At 31.2% G+C, this 22,865-nt stretch overlaps 2 pseudogenes; both read left to right on the top strand.

Moving 5' to 3' along the window:
* Positions 1-11,699: 11,699 nt before the first annotated feature.
* On the top strand, positions 11,700-12,069 carry LOC146938520 (non-specific lipid-transfer protein 1 pseudogene; annotated as a pseudogene).
* Positions 12,070-18,663: 6,594 nt separating this feature from the next.
* LOC146938519 (putative DUF21 domain-containing protein At3g13070, chloroplastic) lies at positions 18,664-22,865 on the top strand (annotated as a pseudogene).

The raw sequence follows: 22,865 nt of genomic DNA, 5'->3' as shown, positions 1-22,865 counted from the left end.
TATTAGGTCTAAACATTTAATAAATTGATTATATTTTTTTCATAAAAAAATTGTGCAAAGATGACATGCGTGAGCATCAATTGATGAAAATAATATTGTAGCAGCCGATAAAAGTTGGCGAGTGCATTGGTGCCATCTATAAAAAGGTTGATTCATGTATTTAATTAATAACTTGGTATATGTATTCATGTCATATAACAAGTTATTAATTGAATATGTGAACCAACCTTATCATACGTGGCATATTGATGCTCAACGCACACATCAACTAATATCGATTGTTATGATACTTCTTTAATCAATTGGCATATATACATGTCAACTTTTACATAATCTTTGATGAAAACTCTTTCTTGAGAAATAAAATTAATAGTACTTTAATAAATAAAAAATATATCAACTTATTAAAGATCAAAACTTTGTATGCAAATAAGAAAACATCGACATTTTTCTACAAGGCAATCCACGTTTGACATCATACTTGTAATCATGTTCATATGTTCATGTTATGAATTAGAGGATTCCATGGTTCTAGGTCAAATGCAATGGAGAGATAGATTCTATAATTCTCTCTAGGAGTCATCACAAAGATACAAATGAATAAAAGATGATGAAATAGTACATAGTGTAGCTTATTTATAGTGACTTGGAGCAACTAACTCCCTAACTAACTTTCTACTAGATTACTTGCTCTCCAAGGTACCTAGATTGCTTGCACTCCAAGGTACCTTCTCACTAGACTCTAATAGTCCCCCTCAAACTCAAAGTGGGAAAACTTACCAATTTGAGTTTGAAGTACTATGAAAATACAATTTATTCATTGCACTGTAAGCTAAGTAAAATAGGTGTAAACTAGCAAAAGCAAAGACCAAATAGTACATGATGAGGAAGCCAAGCTGAAGCCCAACAAAGATGAGGTCCAAGCCAAAAAAGGGAACGCTAGAACCTTCCTGTAAGCAAAAGCAGGCATAGTCTTGTCTTCAAACTGATGCAAAACGCAATTCCTCTCCAAAATCTGCAAAACATGCTGCTGAACCAAAACAGCTTATTCAGAAAAAAAATCACTTTTCCAAAACCAGCTTAACCCAAACGCACTTTTGCTTCTTTCAAAAGCCCAAGCCTGAGAATCTGAAAACTGAGACCACAACAACACGCTCTCTGTGCTTCTCCTTCCTGACTCTTAATTGCTTCAACCAGTTGCACTTTTGCAGAATGTACTTGTCTGAAACAACTTAATTGAAACTCAGTTTGTCAAAAAACAACTTATTGGAAACGCGCTTTTATCAAAACACATACAACAACTGAACTGAAATTCCTGCTTCAAAACACAATGTTGCTAAGAGTGTGAAAACATGATTCTGTGATTATGTGATTCTGTGAGCTGTATCAAGAACTGATTCTTCAAAAACAGCTTAAGATGTAAAGCAAATCCAAACGCTATTCAGAACTGAAACAAAACGCGTCCCAAATTGATTCGTCAAGAACGTGCTTCTGCTTGAATTTTCCTTCTTCTGAACAAACTGTCTTGACTGCGATTGAGTTTGAAAACGAGGAAGAAAGAATATTTGGAACTGGAAGCGTTGTAGATGAAAGTGTACAATCAACAAGGCTTAAAGTTCGTTTCTTCCCTCTGTCCCAAGGTATCCACAACAAACGAAATTGGATTCGTCGGAGAACTGCAAAAACTGAGAACAGCAAGAACGAACCAATTCTTCCGCCGGGATCGAAATCGACGATTGATTCGTCATGTAACTTGAGAAACTGAATCTTGTTGTTGTCTGCAGAAGCGATTGGTTCCTGTTTTCCGGCGATGCAGCAAACGCCGTAAACAGATCCAAAGCATGTGATAACAGTATCGATGATGAGATGCTTCGATTGCTTGAACGCTGCTTCAGAAACTATGAACTCAGATTCGCGATTGTTCGAATTAGTTGATTTGGCAGAAACGAGCAACTTTGAATCAAGACTCGGTGTGTTCTGGTTTTCTTCCGAAGCTTCAAGAACAGAGTTCTGATCGCTGCAACTTGAATCAACGAGAAAACAAGGAACTGAACCGATCTGGACGGTGAATCCATCAAGGACTGGTGCGATCCATGATGAAGGAGGAGGAGCAAAAACTGAATCGTCGAAACTGCCGAAAACAATCGAAGCTTGCGAAGCGGAAGAACAAGAATTTTCTGATGCGGAAGCTTCAAGATCTTGTTCTTCATCACCATCGGAATCTTCTTCTTCATCAGAAACTGGATCAAATTCGCTATCTCCATAGCGCTCTGATACCATGTTATGAATTAGAGGATTCCATGGTTCTAGGTCAAATGCAATGGAGAGATAGATTCTATAATTCTCTCTAGGAGTCATCACAAAGATACAAATGAATAAAAGATGATGAAATAGTACATAGTGTAGCTTATTTATAGTGACTTGGAGCAACTAACTCCCTAACTAACTTTCTACTAGATTACTTGCTCTCCAAGGTAACTAGATTGCTTGCACTCCAAGGTACCTTCTCACTAGACTCTAATAGTTCATGTTAATGTTATGTTATCTTATGATGTGTTAAGCCATGGTGAATTTCCCTCCTTTCAAATCTATGGTGTTTTAACTGCGCTAGTTAAAGCAAAAGTCATGCAAATTCTTGATTTCCATGATGTCTTACTTTATTTAATACTAACCTAGCCCAATTTATTTATTTATTTATTTGTAGAATGAGTTAAGAGAACAAATGTGTAATATCACCAAAAATCTAATACCACCTCTTTAAGCAAATCCCCTACATTAAACCCTCATCTAGGTCATTGACCGTCTCTTTTTCAATGTCATAAAAGGTTACTCTGCTTACTTCATCATCACTATTATTATTTTAGAACTAGTACTTCATCATCACTATTGTTATCATCCTCTACACCAAATCCATCATCGATCTAGGTCGTTAATTTGATATTTACCATATCAAATTTTTATTTTTATTTTTACTTTTTTTACAAAATTTGAAGTTGTAGGAGTATTTTGTTGTGTTGGTGGTTCCTGATCTTCCAAAATATTCAAATTGCAAAAATGAACTTTAATTTCGACTTCTAGAATCTCTGTCATTCCGGAATACCTATACAAAAGAAAAATTAGGTTGATCTCCCAACTCTTACTCCTCTCCCAAAATATCTCACTCTCATGCAAGATTGAGTGTTTTGCGAGCTCTCTCTTTCACACACACATTTCATGTTACAATATTACTAATTTTTCTTTTTCTATGGATGTGTTAAATATTTATTTTTCTTATTTCAAGAAAATTAGTAGTATATGGTTATATTTAGAAAAATAAATAAATGAATTGTTTGTTGCCCAAATTAAGAGTAAATTAGGGCAAGTCAAGTTCCCAAACCAAACTTTCTTTATGCTCTTACTTTAGTAAAAACTTCCCTTAACTACTACTCTTCAACCAAAAATAAAGTTCAACACTTGCTTGTATTAGGCTTAATAGAATGGTTATTCCTAGAAAAGAATGATATTATAAATATATGTAGTGCCAACAACGATTGTTTTGAGTTTAGTATAATGGTTGTTACCAGAAAATAATGATATTAGAAACATCTATAAAATGATTTGTTCATTTTTTAGATGTTTGATTATTCCAAAATTTGTCCTTTACAAATTTTGAAGAATTCTTCTCATTTTGTTGGATTATTCTTTTTCGTTTTTCAGAGGGAAAGTCATTAGGTGGTTACATTTTGAAGTGTTTAATAAAAAGCTTATATTTAATCATACGTAGTTTTATGGACAAAGAGTGAAAAACATATAAACGAAAAATAACTCAGTAGAGAAGAAAATCGAAAACACACTAACATCAAACATTTGCACTTAGTAAGACGTTGATTAACGAAAATAATCACTTTTACAGCACATCCAGTTTTTTCAAAAAACATTGATTGGTCTATGTAATAAGTATTAGATAAAGTAACGCATTAAGGAAACGCAAAAGCTTGTTGGACTTTTGCCTTAACCACATGACCAATGCAATTATTAAAATGTAAATAAAGATCTCTATGTAACTCTCTAAAAAGAATTTCTTGATTGTTGTTTCAAAAGAGTTTTGAAAGGTGAAAAATGAACCATGGATTAAACCCACATAAAAAATGGTATATTATTTTAACATGATATCAAGTAGGATGATGAACTTTGAATTGCCTTAGTGAAGAATGTTGCTGTATCCTTATTTGTACAAGGTCTAATCATCATAAATTTGTTATATTTTTCATAAAAAAAATTGTGCAAAGATGACATGAGCGAACATCAATTGATTAAAATAATATTGTAGCAGCCGATAAAAGTTGACTACTGCATTGGTGCCACCTATGAAAAGGTTGATTCATGTATTTAATTAGTAACTTGGTATATGTATTCATGTCATATAACAAGTTATTAATTGAATATATGAATCAACCTTTTCATATGTGGCATATTGATGCTTAGCGCAGATATCAACGGATATTGATTATTATGATACTTCTTTAATCAATTGGCGTTCACACATGTCAACTTTTGCATAATCGTGGATGAAAACTCTTTCTCTAATCTAGAGAAATAAAATTTAATAGTACTTTAATAAACAAAAAAATATATGAACTTATTAAAGATCAAAACTTTGTATGCAAGTAAGAAAACATCACGTTTGTCTACAAGGCAATCTACTTTTGGCATCATACTCTTAATCATGTTCATGTTATGTTATCTAATGTTGTGTTAAGCCATGGTAAATTTCCCACCTTTCAAAACTTAGGTGGAACATCAATCTTTCGAGAGCGTCACACAAATCTTTGTTTTTGTTTTAACAATAATTTTAATTGCGCCAGTTATAGAAAAGGTCTAGCAAACTCATTAGTTTCCATAATGTCTTACTTTATCTAATACTACCTTAGCCCAATTAATTTATTTATTTTTAGAAAATTTGAATTTTCAATAAAGGGGTTGTTTTCATTTATAAACATATTACTAACCGTAAATATTTGATCAATAGTGTGTTTCTGATTTTCTTCTTAATCATGGGTTATTTTCCATTGTCCTATTCTTCGCAACTTGTTCATACATTTATGTATGATCGAATATTAGCTTTTTATGAAACGCTGGTGTAACCACCTAGTAACTTTCCCTCTCAAAAAGAGTAATGTAGATAATATTTGACTTAATGCATATTTTACGTTAACATTTAAAAAGTTGTGATTTTGATCCCTAACAAAAAAAATAATACCCTCAACATTCACAAAACGTAGCAAAACTCCTTAGAAGACGCCATATGTCTCAAAACAGTGGGTTAAAATCGCAACTTTTTGTGAAGATAAGGGGTCAAAATGACATATTTCCCTAAAGATAGAGGACCAAAAGAGCATATTTTCCTATAGATATAGGTTCAAACTAGCATATTTCCCCAAAGATAGAGGACAAATTTGTTAATTTTTTGTAAGGGGTTAAAATCATTACTTTTCAAAAGTTAAAGGGTAAAAAATGCATTTAAGCCACAATATTTTCATATCAATAGAATATTGAAGAGTTAGTGTTGTAGAAGATATTTTCATATCAAAGATTACTCAAAAATAATGAAATCGCACACACATTTATTAAATTATTGAGCGAGAAAAACACTATAAAGGCTTTAAAAAAAGTCTTTATGTTTCAATGTATTGAATACACAAATTTCAAAATAAAATTTCTATTTTAAACTGTTAAACGAGTTCCCTTAATAGAAACAAGAGGATGTAAAAGAAAATGGATAAAATCAGAAAGAAAATAACGGGGGCAAGAGAAAAGATAATATAAGGGAAAATAGGGAATACATTACATGGCCACAAATGTAGGTGGTGGCGGTGCGGCGTTTGGGTCGTTTTTCGACGGTGATGGCTTCAATGAAGGTGTGATGGTTGTGGTTATTATATGGATGAAAATGATGTGATAGATTATAAATGTTAAATTACATATATTGTAATAATTTAATAAACAATTATGCATCTCAAAAAGCTTGAAAAATAAAGTTTACATAAAATATTAATTTTGTTAACAAGGCCTCGTTTTAGGTTTTAATATTAGTTGAGACAGTGTTGGATAAGTATTGGTTATTCTTAGATGGATGAAGACCCAAAGAGTCTTTTACATCGTTTGGTTTCGCGGTGAGAGGAAAATATCACGTCCCTAGCACATTTTTACATGATTTTTCAAATGCTACTAACTATAGAGTTTAGAAAACACACACCATTAAGGGTTACATTGCATTTTTTCAAACACTCATAATATAAAGAGAGAACTAAAAGGTGAAATCTTTGAATCACTCAACAATAGACGAAGTAGATAAAGAAAATGAAAACTATGAAACAAAGAACAAAGAAAAGGAGAAAGAAAATAAGTATTGAGAAGGCTTGTATGTCAAACAGTAATGTTGCACCCTTCTTATACATCTTTCTCGCACACTCTCCCTATTTCACTTTCTTTTCAACCGTTGATTTTTCCGTGTCATAGATCCTAAGCTTAAATCCAACGGGTCCATGTAAGGCATGCATTTGAGTACTAATGTGAGTCTACCAACTCCATTCCAAGCATTTTCGTAAATAAAAGAGGTACCAAGTCAAAGCATCCAATGTCTCACATGTGGAAAAGCAGCAAATTAGTGTTGCAACACTAAAATATTTCGAACTCATTTTGAAATATGTCTTTTTGAAATTAAAAACAATTTTTGTAGAATTGTCTATAAAAAGATTTGTTCACATTGCCTATAATTGCTTATAAAAAATATCTATAAAAAGATTTGTTTGTTTGTTTAGATTATTCCAAAATTTGTCCTTTACAATTTTTGTAGAATTCTTCTCCCTTTGTTGGTTTATTCTTTTTGTTTTTGAGAGGCAAAGTCATTAGGTGGTTACACTCTTAAAGTGTTTAATAAATAACTTAGATTCAATCATATATGTAATTTAATGAACAAAGAGTGAAGAGTATAAGCAAGGAAAATGGAGTTAAGATCCTCTCCATTTGTAATTTGTTCCATTTGTTGCAATTTGGAGAGAGATAGACACAAAAAAATAAGTGGACCATTGTTCCATTTGTTGCAATTTGGAGTTAAGATCCTCTCAGTAGAGAAGAAAATCAAAAACATTGATTGGACCATGAAATAAGTATTGGGTATGGTAAGTCATCGAGGAAACACAAAAGCTTGTTAGACTTTTGCCTTGATTACACAATCAATGCAATTTTTAAAATGCAAATAAGGATCTCTCTAACGCTCTCCAAACAGGAATTTCTTGATTGTTCCAAAAGAGCTTTGAAAGGTCGAAAACTAACCATGGATTAGAACCAAACACGAAAACATGGTATATCATTTGAATATGATTTCAAGTAGGATGACGGACCTTGATTGTCTTGTTAAATAACGTTGTTGTTTTCTTTTTTGTATAAGTCTAAATATTTAATAAGTTTGTTATTTTTTTATTAAAATATTATTATATTTCGTTTCTTTTGTCAAAAAAATAAATAAATTATTTTTCGTTTCTCCTTTTTGAATACGTCGTTCATCAATTAACGTTCACAAATATCAACTTTTGCATAATCTTTGATGAAAACTCTTACTCTAATCTAGAAAAATAAAATGTAATGGTACTTTAAAAAATAAAAAATACATTATCTTATTAAAGATTAAAACTTTGTATGCATTGCTAAAAAAAAAAAACTTTGTATGCAAATATGGAAACAACGACATTTTCTAGAAGGCAATCCACTTTTGCATCATACTTGTATCATGTTTGAATGAATGATAGACCATGTTATCCATGTAGTTTCTAATCCATGGTGAATTCCCTCTCAAATCTTTGTTGGAACATCAATCAAGCAATTATTTTTTGGAGAGCGTCGCATTCACAAAGATCCATGTTTTCATTTTAATAATAACTTTAATTGCGCGTTACAGCAAATGTATAGTAAACTCTATATTTCATTGATGTCTTTTTTTTTTTTTTTTGGTACAAAATTTCATTGATGTCTTACTTTATTCAATATGGAAAATAGGGAACACATTACATGGCCACCATTGCAGGAGGTGGCAGTGCGGTTGTTGGGCCATTTTTTAATGGTGATGGCTCCAGCGAAGGTGTGTGATGATTGTGTTTATTATATGGATGAAGATGATGTGAGTGCAAGTCGTCTCCACCATTCTTTCAATAAAGGCCTAATTTGTTTAGGCTTCAAGTTTTAATTTGTGTGTGTACATACTAGTAATGAGACAACAACGATTTATTTAATTTACTTTTGTAATTTTCACGAAAGTTTAAATTTTGTCATTCAAACCCCTTAATTATGGTTAATATTAAATTAATATGTAAGTGTCTTTTGTGATACATTGCAATTTTCTACGATTAATATGTGTAGTTTCCTATATAAACTTTGCGATTCACATTCCTTTTTTAACGTTTGTGCACCGTCTTTATCTTCGTCTCTTACTCTCGGTCTCACCATTATCTCTTCATTTGACATTATTATCTATTGGAAAAAAATGTTAAATGAAATAAATTATGATAATTTAATAAACGGTTTTGAATCTCAAAAAGCTTGAAAAATAAAGTTGACATATAATATTAATATTTTATTAAAAAGACCTTAGTTTTAGAGTTTGTTTTAGACCTTAATATTGGTTAAGACAGCTTTGGTTAAGTGTTGGTTATTATTAGATGGATGAAGACCCCCCCTAATCGAAAAGATTCTTTTACATTGTTTGGTTTGGCGGTGAGAGGGAAATATCACGTCCCTAACATTTTTACATGATTTTTCAGATGCTACTAACTATAGAGTTTGGAAAACGCACGCCATCAAAGTTACATTGCATTTTTTCAAACACTTATATAATATAAAGAGAGAACTAAAAGGTGAAATCTTTGAATCACTCAACAATAGAAGAAGTGGATAAAGAAAATGAAAACAATGAAACAAAGAACAAAGAAAAGGAGAAAGAAAATAAGCATTAAGAAGGCTTGTATGTCAAAGAGAAATGTTGCACCCTTCTTATACACCTTTTTCGCACTCTCTCTCTACTTAACTTTCTTTTTAACCGTTGATTTTTGCATGTAATTAATGGGTCCTAGGCTTAAATCCAACGTGTCCATGTAAGGCATGCATATGCATATTGGAGTACTAATGTCTAATGTGAGTCAACCAACTCCATTCCAATTTTCTCATTGCAAGGAAAAAATTACCAACTTCAAGCATCCACCTTCCAAGAAAAAAAAAAAAAAAACTTCAAGCATCCAATTCCTCATACGTGGAAAAGCAACCAACTAGGAATTCCCAACACTAATATAATTTGAATTAATTTTAAAATATTTATATTTTCTATCGGAAATAATATGGTTGTGCTTGGTTAAAATAAAATTATCCTCTAAAAATTGAACTAGTGAAAATAGAGGGGGTAAAAAAGAAACATTTGACCTTCTTTTTCTATAAGGGGTATGTTACTTAAACACAAAACTTGGACACTTTATTCGATAACATATAAAATACAACTCCAATATGTGTAGTGTCAAAACTAAGAGAGAGCTATAAACAATATTAAAATCAGAAAATTGTTTATACATATATGTAGTTAGTTGAGAAAGATGCCAAAACTTGAGCACTCAAAAGCAACAATATGTACCCTCATGCTCTTGCTTGTGGAGACTATGGAGTTGGTGTTTGAAGTTGTACCCTTATTGGCAAGGAATAAGACAAAAAAATCAAATGTTTTTTTTTGTCTCCTCAAGAATAATAAAGAAGGAAGATTATATGCCAACAAGGAGAAATGTGTTTTCTCCATTTTTATTTTTCTGCAGAAGATTATTATTTTTTTTACGAGGGTTTTTTAAGTTTGAGGTTTGTAATAAATTAGTTCTATAAGTTATTTTTGTCACACGTAAGTCCTTTAAGTTTGAGGTTTATAACAGATATGTCCTTTAAGTTATTTTAGTCAAGCACAAGTATTTTAAGTTTGTAAACATTTTCAATTTAGTTATTATGCCACATCATCGTTTTTGTAAGATTTGGTTAAGGAAAATGCTAGATATCAAGAATGATTTTATCAAGAAAGATTCAAGAATGATATGGCAGAATAATCACCCTTAGATTTCAGTCCCACCACCCCATTATTTCCGACCACCCCATGATTTCCGGCCAAGCTGAGATTTTATTGGCTAACATTAATTTTGGGACAATTTCTTGATAAAATTTAAAGGTGATTATTCTGCCATGTCATTCTTGAATCTTTCTTGATAAAATCTTTCTTGATATATAGCATTGCTCTTTGGTTAATAGAAGGAATAAATGCAAAAAGTTTACAAACATAAATGATACTACATCCTGTAACCGAATCCTCTTCGATTGCAAGAACAATTAGAAAGAACCCCCAAGACCTTTGGAGGTAGAATGAGATTATTCACTTCACTTGGGAACCTTGATTAAGCCCAACCAATTTTCTTGAGAGAACCAACTTACAATCCCTACTAGCACCCTAGCAAATCAATGTGACTCAATGTACAAAGTGATTCTAAGAAAAAGTGTTTAATCTTGAAGAATTTATGAACAATGAGTTTTTGAGACCTAGAGAGAATAGATGCAAATGATTCAATAAATTGAGAGTTATGAGAGAGTGAGTATATATAGAAAATGAGTGCTAGTGCAAGTTTTCGTCCAAAAGCAACTGAGTGAATCGATTCACTAAATGCATGAATCTATTCTGACAATAGATATACAAACCAGAGGAACAATGATGATTGATGCGATTCAGGCAAAATCTCAATCGATTAAGATTGATACAATTCAGATTAAAAAGAATCGATTCAGTGTAAGTTATAAAGTTTTCATGATGCGATTCAGATTAGATGACTCGATTCACACAAAGTCAGAGAGTTTGTGTGATACGATTCACATAACTTCGAATCGATTCACATGTGCACAAACTGAATTTTGACAGTTAATGAAGAAAATTTAGACAAACGGGTAAAATGAACATCATGCCACACATCACTAAGGTGCTTTAACAAGTTCTAATTCTAAGCTACAAAGTGAGAAACAATATGCTAGGAAAAACAAGCTTGCAATTAAATCATCATCAAAATAACGGTTGGCAAAACAAGCTTCACTACAGTTGAACAATATTGGTGATTTTTGGCAATGTTATTAATATGAATTTCACGTTTTCCGGTTTATAAGAAATCTAGAAAATACAATGAGTATTTTTTTTGAACAAGAAAATACAATGAGCATTAATTTCTTGATTTTAAACTATTCTTACTTTTTATGGTCTTAATTACTCATATACCCTTGTATAGCTGTTAACAATGCATAATAATCTAGTAATTTTGCTTGTGTTTGTAGAATGTGGGACCATGAGTACGAGAATAATTAAACTACTTTTAAAAGAATTTTGAATACATTTATTTCTTACAATTCTTTATAGTTAGAATTGATTGTCATTATTATAAGTTTGACCATGAATATTGAAGTTAAAAACATTTCCTTTTTATGTATGAATAATAAGGAATAAAATATGAAATCACTAAAAGACTTTTTTTAACATTAAAAATAAAAAAATAAAAATAAATAGTTACCAAAAAATCGTAACAGGTTTTGTGTATAAATTAACGCATACTTGCAAAGACCAGTCATTCTAAATATCCACAAGAACATCATACACATACACAAATTTAAATTAAAATGATGGTGAAGAAATTTATTTCTCTTTCTATGGTTGTGATGATTTTAGGCATGTTAGTAACAACATTGGATGCACGTCAAATTGATGATGTGAGTTGCACTTCGGCTCTTTTTTCATTGTTGCCATGTCTGCCTTTTTTGCAGGGAGTTGACCCTGCTACACCAACTAGTTATTGTTGTGCAGGAGCAAATGATTTAAATCAAAAGGCTAACACTACTCAGATTCGGAGAGATGTGTGCAATTGTCTCAAACCGGCTGCATCAAGATTTGGGGTAAACCCTGATAGATCTAAACAACTACCACACCTTTGCAACATTACTCTCAGTGTTCCATTTGATCCAAGCGTCGATTGCAACACGTAAGTTTTTCTTCCAAACTCACACATATGCATACATTTTTTTTAAATGTTAAAAGTGATTTAATAATTTTTTTTTTAAATGGAATGAGTTAAAACAATGAACTCCTTATAATCTAACCTTACATCTCTTCTTGCAACGCACAAAGCCTAATTATTATTTAATTTCCAGCACATTTGTATTTTATTCTAAGCTTTTTTTTTTTATTTCTTTTTTTTGTGTAGGGTTCAATGATTCTTAAATGTGGGACTTGAAGACCGTAAAGAAACATTAAAGGTTCACCAAGACAACAATAAATGTATCAATAAGCAAAGTGATAAATTGTAACAACCATTTAATGTTGGTTAACTTTTCTGAATTTTATTATTAATTGAAAAAAAATTATGCCATTACCATTTGTTTCATTCTTTTGAAGCTTAATACGTTATTTCAGGGATTAAATCGTACAGACAAAACTACGAACATATAATTATATATGTTTTATAAAATCGAATGATAACAATTCAATAAAAAAAGATTTAATTAATATCTACACTACCTTTATGAAGAGTTTTTACATTGTCAATCAATACTATTCGTTAGATCTTTAAAAAACATTTGTCTTTAATCATTATTACTACTAGAGTTACATATATGATTTCTATGTGATTGATTGACAATCTTAAGCATTATACACCGATGGTGTATCAAATTAAGCTCTAATGATTAAAAGTTCTTTTTTAGTAGATTTTATGTAAATAAACTTAAATAAAATTATTATTTTTCTAACACTTTAATTATCATGTCATTTTATTTTAACGTTTTATATGATACTTAAAATATAGACCAAATTGTCTTGCCAAACATAAGGGACATATATATATATATATATATATATATATATATATATATATATATATTTAAATCATCTATATATGTTATAGATATGATCATTAAGATAACCGAACATCGATAAATGTACGGATTATAAATTGATATTTTAAACCATTATTAGAGATATCATTATCAATTAAAATGATGAAATATCAATGAGACAAAACAATGTTTCTTAATATTAGATCAATTCCACAAGTTAAAATAATTTTAATACATATTCGTGAATATTAATTACACTTGAGGCGCTAGCTCAGTTTGTAAGAGTTAGTCTTGTAACCTCAAGCTGCAGAGTTACAACCCCCTTGACGACCGTTGCAATGACCATTATTTTCATTGTAATTAATCCAATGTGAATGTGCTTAATTTGAAATATTAGTTTCGAATCATATATCTTTCGAACTATAATTGACTTTAATAATTTTATGTTTTTTTTAAATAGTGAAATTAAACAACAAAACAAAGTTTCATTTAGAATTACAATTCACAAATTTTTGACAAAAAATCTTTTTTTTTTCAAAATATTTCTTTAAACAAGTGTGTACGCGACAATTAATATTACTATGAAAGGATTTTTATTTTAGGGAGGTCATAAATCATACCCGAGAAAAAAAACAATTTTAGAGTATTAGGAGGACCGGTCCGCACCGTAGATCGAGAGTATTTTAAACAACAAAACACAATGATTTTACGAAATTTTAATTTAGAACTTAGAGACATCTGCAATAAAATAATGTTCATTTCTCAAAAATCTTTCAAAACACACAATTCCACGAGCAAAATTTGACTTAACCATTTGACCAGTAGGAGTTTAATGATCTTGTTCACTAATATCTTATATAATTTCTTTGTTGTTGTTTGAAACTGAAATATATATGGTTTGAATTTTTTAATTATAGAAAATAATTACACATGAGGTGTTAGCTCAACAGTCAAAACTGAAATTCAAACGCCATATACAAAAACTTTCAAATGGATATTACAACCGCCACTATAGACCCTTTCAAAAAAAAAAAAACATGCCACTATAGACAACAATTGCACAAATTAATTTTTTTTTTAAAATAACAAAATTAGTTTTATTAAAATTTATCGATGGCTTTGTAAAATTTCTATAAATTTCATAATATTTAAATGTTTTAATTTATCAATAATTTTAGAAAAATAATATTTTATTTATATTTTTTTTTTTGCTTGGCAAGGAGAGATGACATGTATCAAGAGGAAACACCGACAATCCAACTAAGTTGGCACCCTGGGAAAAATATACTTAATTGGAATTAGATTTTTATAAAATTAGTATATTTTCTATTTTATAGTACTTTTAAAACGAATAATCTTTATATGATGAATCCCAGCCACCACAAAAAAAAAAAACTAAATAAATATATCACAAACGAAAAGATTATAATATTAACTAATAATATGCTTCCATATCACCAAACAACGAATTAATAGTAGATATCACAATCGGTCTATCCTTGTTGATTAAATGATATATTATAACTAATGAGATTCACACAACAAAAGTAAAAAGAAAAAAAAAATCATATCAATCAACATCACTCATAGATCTAAGACAATTTTTTTTCATTGAGCATAATAAAAATGTTTACAAATTTCCATTTTGAGTATAGTAGTCAAAATATTTTAAAACTACAATCATAATTTGACTCTCAATTAAGGTTTATATTTAAAGTTTTTCCACAACCTTTTAATTTATTCATTTTATTCTTATTAAAAAAGGAAAATTTACTCTTATGAGTATTTAATTTTGAAGAATTAATCAATGAGATTTTAGATAGGTGCATTCTACCTAGTACAAGGTGTACTAGAATAGAACACCAATAGTTACAACAATTTACACTTCGAAACACGGAAGAAAAAGCAAAACAATTAAACATTGCCCAAATAAGAGAAAGGGCTTAGCCACCAATACCTAAAGCAATATGAACATGTTTTGTCTTTAGCCTCCCAAATGAGAGTACTTATAATCTTATCTAAAAGTTGTTGAATTGTTTCTTCCTGGTTGTTGAATGTTTTATTGTTCCTCTTTTTCCAAATTACTCAAATACACGAGCACCAAATGATATGCAAAATTGAGCGCCGCAATTTAGAACCACCTGCCAAATAACCAAACTGAACAAAGTGGTCGACAATACTTGAGAGGTGGACCGAATCAAACTGAAGCCAATAACGAATGAAAACCCAAATAGCACTAAAAAAGTTACACTCCAAAAAAGATGGTTTGATGTCTAAAAAACGCCGCAACGACTGACACAAAGCCTAGAATCATTAGTAATAATTCCCCTTCGAAGTAAGTTATCCTTGGAAGGAATTCGATTTTGAATAAGACACCAAACAATAATCGACACCTTCAAAGGAATCTCCTTCCGCCAAATCAGGTCTGTAATATATGAACTATCTCTAGGATGGGTGGTAGCAAGCAATTGATAAGCTCCTTTGTTTGTATAACCAGCAGCAATATCTAACAATGTTAAGGAGAAAAACCCTACTCTCCTCTTTGATGATGGGAGCCTTCGGTGGATGAATATTGATGTTAAACTTCTTCAAGATGATTAGGTCTTTGACTGAGGACTTAGAAACTCTAGAACTGTTGGTTCATGAAAGAGCTACTGCATAAGTGATGCTATTGATTAGGTCTTTTACATGTTCTCTCTTTTTTATTATTTGTATTATAATAAAGATATTAAAATTCAGTATCGTTTGAAAATGATGGATAAATACAAGGGTAATGCTCATTATTACGGAGAATTAAAAAAACGAAACACTCAAACTAATGTGCTCCGTAGATTTACACCCACACACGGGTTGATTTCCATCAAAGTCAAATATATGTTTTTCAGATTCTCTAATGCATCCTCCCGGTGTTTACCATCGCCATCGCCGTTCCTTTAACATCAAGTCTTCGTCGTTTGATTTTATATGCAAATTGAATAATTTCCTATTGCAAATTTAATTGATTTTCCGTGTAAAGTTAGTTGTTTTGTGTGTAGTTGTTAGCTGCTTCGCCAATTGTCAACTTTTTTTCATCTTGTTGGTGATAAGCTGCATTATATTCAACTTCGGAAGAGATATAACTTTATGAGGGCGGTTAAGCACTAAATTGTGTCCTTAAGTTCCATAAATAACCATAGGCATTGTTCTGCAATGTTTATATTGATTTTATAGTTTTACAGTTACTTGATTGCATTGTCTTCAATTCAAATTTGTGCTGAAAAATGTTATAATTCTTGAATAGCTATAACCAAAAGTGTATTGGGGTGATAAAAACAAAATGAGTGCTCCAGAATGAATCAGTTGTTCATTAAAGTGTATTGAACAGGACTCCAGAATAATATCAGTTGATTAGGTCTTTTACATGTTCTCTCTTTTACACATTCATTTCCTTCAATCTGTTGATAAAATTTATTTTTCTTTTCCAGCAACCAAAGAGGAGTACTTTTATCGTTCATATCTACCGTGAAGCTAATACACATGCGATTTTTTTTTGTCAGGTAGCCTAGTGGCTAGATTCACACACATTATGTGTGGAGAAGTGGGGAATCCGGGGTTCGAACCCCGGCCCCTACACATAATGTCCTTGTTGAAATATGATGCACATTTCTAGATATTTCTAGAATACATTAGAGAAAACTAGAATAAGCTTAAAGTTACTATATGTTTCTAGATTGTTCCATTAATGTCTAGGTTAAGTTGTAGCCTAGAAGCATCCATAATATTCTAATGTAGAAAAGGCAAACAAAGGCCTAGATTATTCTAGTTCTAGAAACATCCTCAAGCACCTATAAATAGACTTAGATGGGTGCAATTGTATTCAAGCCTTTGAGATGCAATGTCAATAATATTGAAGGCTTCACCATATCACTAATGTGTCTCCTCCTACAATATGCTCATCACTAATGTGTGTTCCTACCACTAGCTCCCTCACGCTCTATATTTTGCAACAGTGGTATCAGAGCTGCGTTCGGTCATTAACAGGGCGTAACAAAATATGACCTCGTGTCACCAACTATATGTTCTTCTATAACATGAATTCTACAAAAGTAGAAATTCTCAGTCTATGACTCAAACACAAAAGGAGTACATGTAGCCACAAGGCTCTACTCTGTTTGAGTTCAAACAAAAAAACTAAGAAGGCCTCTGTTTGAGTTAAAACAAAAAAAACTAAGAAGGCTATAGAGGAGTTCAGGTAGCCAAACAGCCCGATCCTCTAAAGTTCAAGTCCGACTCATGTCGAAGACCTATGGCGAATAAGACACTCAAGTTCGAATAGAGCACAAGTCCAGGCAATAAATATAAATGGAGACCTGTGACCTCTGATGCTTAACTTGAGTACAAGCATAGGTAACTACTAGAGCAAGAATGAGTCCCTGTCAAGAATCTACTACATGAGTGACAAGGAGACTCACAAGCAACTATGAACAAGAAATTCTCCCTGTCAGAAATCTTCAACAATGTCGACAAGGAGATTCACATGCAACTAAGGAGGAAGAATGGTCCATGCAGAAGTCTTCATCAAGACCAATAACAAATATCATGGCTGGCACAAATTTTCTATCATGTCAAATTGATCAACTATGAAGAGTATCAATGCAGGAGGAGATGATAGCACACATCTATATTTGAGCAACTACGTACTACATTTGAAGTTTTCGAAATATGCATCAAGGAGGAGTGTTGAAATATGATGCACATTTCTAGATATTTCTAGAATACATTAGAGAAAACTAGAATAAGCTTAAAGTTACTATATGTTTCTAGATTGTTCCATTAATGTCTAGGTTAAGTTGTAGCCTAGAAGCATCCATAATATTCTAATGTAGAAAAGGCAAACAAAGGCCTAGATTATTCTAGTTCTAGAAACATCCTCAAGCACCTATAAATAGACTTAGATGGGTGCAATTGTATTCAAGCCTTTAAGCCTTTGAGATGCAATGTCAATAATATTGAAGGCTTCACCATATCACTAATGTGTCTCCTCTTACAATATGCTCATCACTAATGTGTGTTCCTACCACTAGCTCCCTCACGCTCTATATTTTGCAACAGTCCTTGATAGCTACCAACTGAGCTACATTTATAGGACATGCGAATTTATTTATATCGACGTCATTTTGTGACAACTTTTCCAACAACCTAGAAATACTAATTGTCAAAATACCCTTATTGTATATCACTTAGCATAGTGTTTTGAAGTTTTTTTTTTTATTTTTTTTTATCTTTCCTTTACAAAAATACCCCTATATACATAGAGTTATCAAAATAATTGTTACAAAATAGATATTCAAATATCATTTATGTTAATTCTTCCTTCTTAACAATTTTTTAAATATTAATAATACAAACCCCAAATTTGACATTTGTCTCCTAATTTTCTATTTACCAATAAAGGAATGTTGAATTCAAATATATATTTTTATATTTTCTTCCAAAAATATATTTTTATTTTATTTCCTTTTAAATTTAAATGCCACATTTTCTGTGATTATAATATATGCTTGAAAGCAGAACTGTAGTTCTCCACAATCTCTTCAAAACTCTTTGAATTGTTTTTCTTCAATTTCTTTTGTAGAATTGCAATTTTTCAGTGTTATTTTTTAAAATTACTTTGGAGCAATACAATATTTTTCTTCTTCTTTGATCACTAGTTTTACTTCGAATTTTGATTTTGATTTTTTGGGTCATTTTTTTACTTCACAAAAGATGGCCTTTCAATCTTTGATTTTGAATCAACAAGAGGTCACATTTTTCTCAAGAACAAACTTCACTTTGCATGAGAATCGATCTAAGAGAATGTCAATGAAAACTTTTGCCAAAAACAATGCATGCCCATCTCATTTAATATGCCAATGAAAGGGTGTTACACCATGCAATTTTGATGGTACTTTTCTTTCATGTTATGGGAATTATTTCAAGCTGTTTGGCAAAAGTGGTTTGAAATTGAAATGTTTGAGTCGTAGTGATGGTTTGAGTGAAAAAAATGATTTTTCAAATGAGAATTTGAAATTATGAAAGTGTTACTGAAAAGGGAGATTATTGTGGCTGCAACTATTTGTGCTGTGTTGATTTTTGGATCTAAAAGAGTCATTGCCATGGAAAGTGTTATCACAGTTATGGAACAAAGCAAAATGTTTCTTTGGAATGTATGCCCTAAAGTATTGCCGGTTCTTAAGATATTGAAGGAACAAGGGTTGGTTTTAGGTTTGCTTCTAGCCCTTTCAGCTTTCTTCTCTATGGCAGAGACTTCTATCACTACACTTTGGCCTTGGAAGGTATTTGTTTTTACATAGGATAATAATGATAACTATATGAAAAGTATTAGGTAAATTTTGTTCAAATTTTTATTTATACGTCAATAATTTATTTTAAAGTTTGAGATTTCCCGGGTGATTTGATCGGTCAATTTAAAAATCGATTAGGTGTTTGATTTATTTGTCTAAAAAACCCGCGAGAATCAATTTAAAATCGGTAGTTAGAGAATCAACTTGAACCAATATTTTTTTCTTTAAAACTTATTTATATATATAGAACCGTCAATATTTCAGTACATGCATTGCTCCCAATATTCCCAGAGATTATATTTTCTGATGCAAGTTTAAAAAACTTTCACTTTAGATTTTAATGTCACTTGTATGATTAATGGTATCTGATTTCCTTTCCTTTCAGAAATGAGTTTCTCCAATATAGCTTCATTTATTTGTACATAACATTTGCATTCACCTTTGATAAATTTAGCTGGTGAAAATCATTAAGTCTAATAATCACTGGGAAATGTGAATTGTAGATTCGTGAGTTGGACAATGGCGTCTTCAAACTACTCCAGAATGATGTTACACGATTCCTTACAACTATACTTATTGGCACAACATATTCCCCTTTTCGCTAATATAAAAATTTCATATTTTCAACGTATTTCTCTAACTGATTTTAATATGACTGTTGTTGAATGCAGTGTGGTTAACATCGCAGCAACAGCAGTGGTCACAGATGCTGCAAAGACAGCATTTGGTGAAGCTGGTGTTGGTGCAGTAACAGGAGTCATGACTGTGTGTTCATATTCTGTGCTATGAAGTATATACTTTAATTAGTGAGCAAGTTTGTGCATGCATTGCCACAGAAATGCATTTTATTTTCTACTAAATGTCTAATTTATCTCTTGATTCTCTTCTCTGCATAATCATACAAGGTTGTCATTTTGCTTCTTACTGAAATCACTCCAAAAAGTATAGCAGTTGATAATGCCGCAGAAGTTGCTCGAATTGTAGTGAGTTGTAATTTTCTTTTATAATCTATAGGAATGGAAATAGTGAGGATTTTAAATTTCTTTTTACATCATTATACTTGCATAATATTTTTTGTAATAAATTTTGGTATTATTGTCTTTAGGTCAGACTAGTGGCGTGGCTTTCTCTAGTATTGTACCCTGTGGGAAGAGTTTGTTACTTATCTCTCAATGGGGATGCTCAAATTACTTGGGATAAAGGGACGAAGGTATGCTTATAGACTAGACTAAATATAAAATGAATCCTCTTGTGGAAAACTTGGTAATATTAGGGTGGTGAGATATTTTTAGGATACTTATGCTGAAACTTTTCATATTCATGTGGAACATGCCCTGCTTTTTTTTTACAGTTTTTTTTTAAAGAAATTTCTCTTTGATTCTTTCGAAGTTTCAAATTAATCAGTCAATGTTAAAATTTCATGAATCTGTCAGCATAGAAAATTGTATTTCTACCAATGCATCAAATTTCCGTTAATGTGAAACTGTAGTTTTTTTTTTGGATATGAATAAATTTTTAGTGTTTCGACAACCAAAATATCGCAAATTTCCATGTTTTGTGTATAACTAATTGATACGTGCCTTGTTAACCTATACTTCATCTAACTAAAAAAAATTGAATTCTACAATATAACTACATAATTATATTCTACAGGATATGATTAGAAATGTGTTAGAGATAAAAGAAACACAAGTCAGAGAGGTTATGACCCCTCTTGACGTTGTTGCAATTGAGGCAAGTGAAAGTCTTGTAGATTTTCAGACCCTGTGGACTCGACATCCATACTACTGGTAGAAATTGAATTGTGTTAAATTGGTTTCGATAGGTCACACACAGATATATATATATATATATATATATATATAAGTATAGAACAATAACTACTTATTACAGATTTTGCAGATTCAATGTCGATTTGGGATCTTCTAAGAGACTTCCGATTCAAGAAGGTTCACATGGCTGTTGTTTGTAATGAGTATGGAGGAATTGTAGGAGTACGTAAACATCATATTGGAACTCAACTAACTTAGATCTATGTGAGTTACATAAAACTAGATATAGACCCGTGTATTGCACAAGTTCTTTTTTGGGGGGGAAAATGATGTTTAGAGATACAGAAAGATAGAAACCATAACAAAGATTGAGCTAATAAAACAGGAGATACAATCTAATAGAATAGTCAATCTCCTATTGTTACCGGCTATGTCTGCATTTCACAATGGCTGGTTTATGAATTAGGTAAATTGAATCTTTTTTTCCATGGTTTAATTAAAGTGAGGGTTATTTGTTAGATAAATTTAATTAGAATGTACATAAACTCTAAGTCATCTATAACCTAATTTTTGTTTTCTGTCTTCAAGTTCTAGCATTTTTATAAAACTAACAAGTATGAAATATAAGTATCTAATTTATACTTCCGTTTTACAGATTGCAACTCTGGATGATATTGTTGAGGAAATTGTCGGTGAAATCTTCGACGAAAACGACTCAAAGGTAAAACTCAGTATAAAGGCTTGTGCAGTTGTGGTTTCTCTTTTCTTTATTTATTTGAATTTGATTTTTAAATAACTGAATTGTACATCAAAAGTATGTTTCTCTGTGTGCTTTATTCTGCAACTGGATAGTGACTTAACTGTAAACATGCATTTGATGTATGATCTTCAAGTAATTGACATTTAGACATTATTACATAACCTACTTTACATTATTTCTGAATAACTGACACTGACAGGAAGAGATCCAGAAAAGAAACTGGATGTATAATAATGCAAGAGGAGGGAGTATTTGATGTGGACGCAAACACGTCTATTGATCAGGTTTCTGAAGATTTGAATGTCAAAATGCCTGAGGTATGTTATATTATTTAACACAGTTTAATTTTGTATCTCAAGTAAAGTTGCAGAACTTATATAATTCTGATTGAATCAACCTTGTAGTAGTTGCCTAGATACAGTTAGGTTTTGAATTTTTTATTTCGTAAAATTTTAATTCAAGATCAGGATATATATACTAAAGTGTAGAGCTAATAGTTTTGCAATGTATTATGTATCAGAATATAACTCTTCTTGATTTGTAGAGTTATGCATCACTGCATCTTAGATATTCAAAATTGATAATTGGAAATTTAGCAGCTAAGGTCGATACATTATTATATTTATATACACAAGTTGATTAAATAGCGAAAATGTACATATACTGTATTTTTAAGAGATTTTCGCCATAAAAAATAACTGAAATTTATGGATACTTGGATGGATACAATTATGTTATATAGGAATTATCTATGCATACAACGTTAATCAGTTTCAGAACTGTCCTCTTGGTACTAACTTTCCTTCTATAATTGCAGGACCACCAATACGAAACAATATCGGGTTTTGTAGGTGAAACATTCGGCTACATCCCTACATGCATCGAAGTGGTTCTTGAAAGGAAAACTGACGATAATGATCCCTCCAATACTGACAATCAGGACTCGAAACAGACTTTCAACTTTCGGGTAATAAATTGGTTATTGTCAGACATTTATATTGCCATATTTTATTCTCTTTATCTATTTGAATGTTAACGGACGTCCTTGCAAAATTTCAGGGAAGACAATACTTGGAGATTGGCTATTCTTAA

Source organism: Medicago sativa, chromosome 3 (assembly GCF_051527215.1).
Source record: "Medicago sativa cultivar Bolivia chromosome 3, Bolivia_mono, whole genome shotgun sequence".
Classification (NCBI taxonomy): Eukaryota; Viridiplantae; Streptophyta; class Magnoliopsida; order Fabales; family Fabaceae; genus Medicago; species Medicago sativa.
The sequence above is the reverse complement of the archived record's forward strand: the minus strand, read 5'-3'. Positions and strand labels throughout refer to the sequence as shown.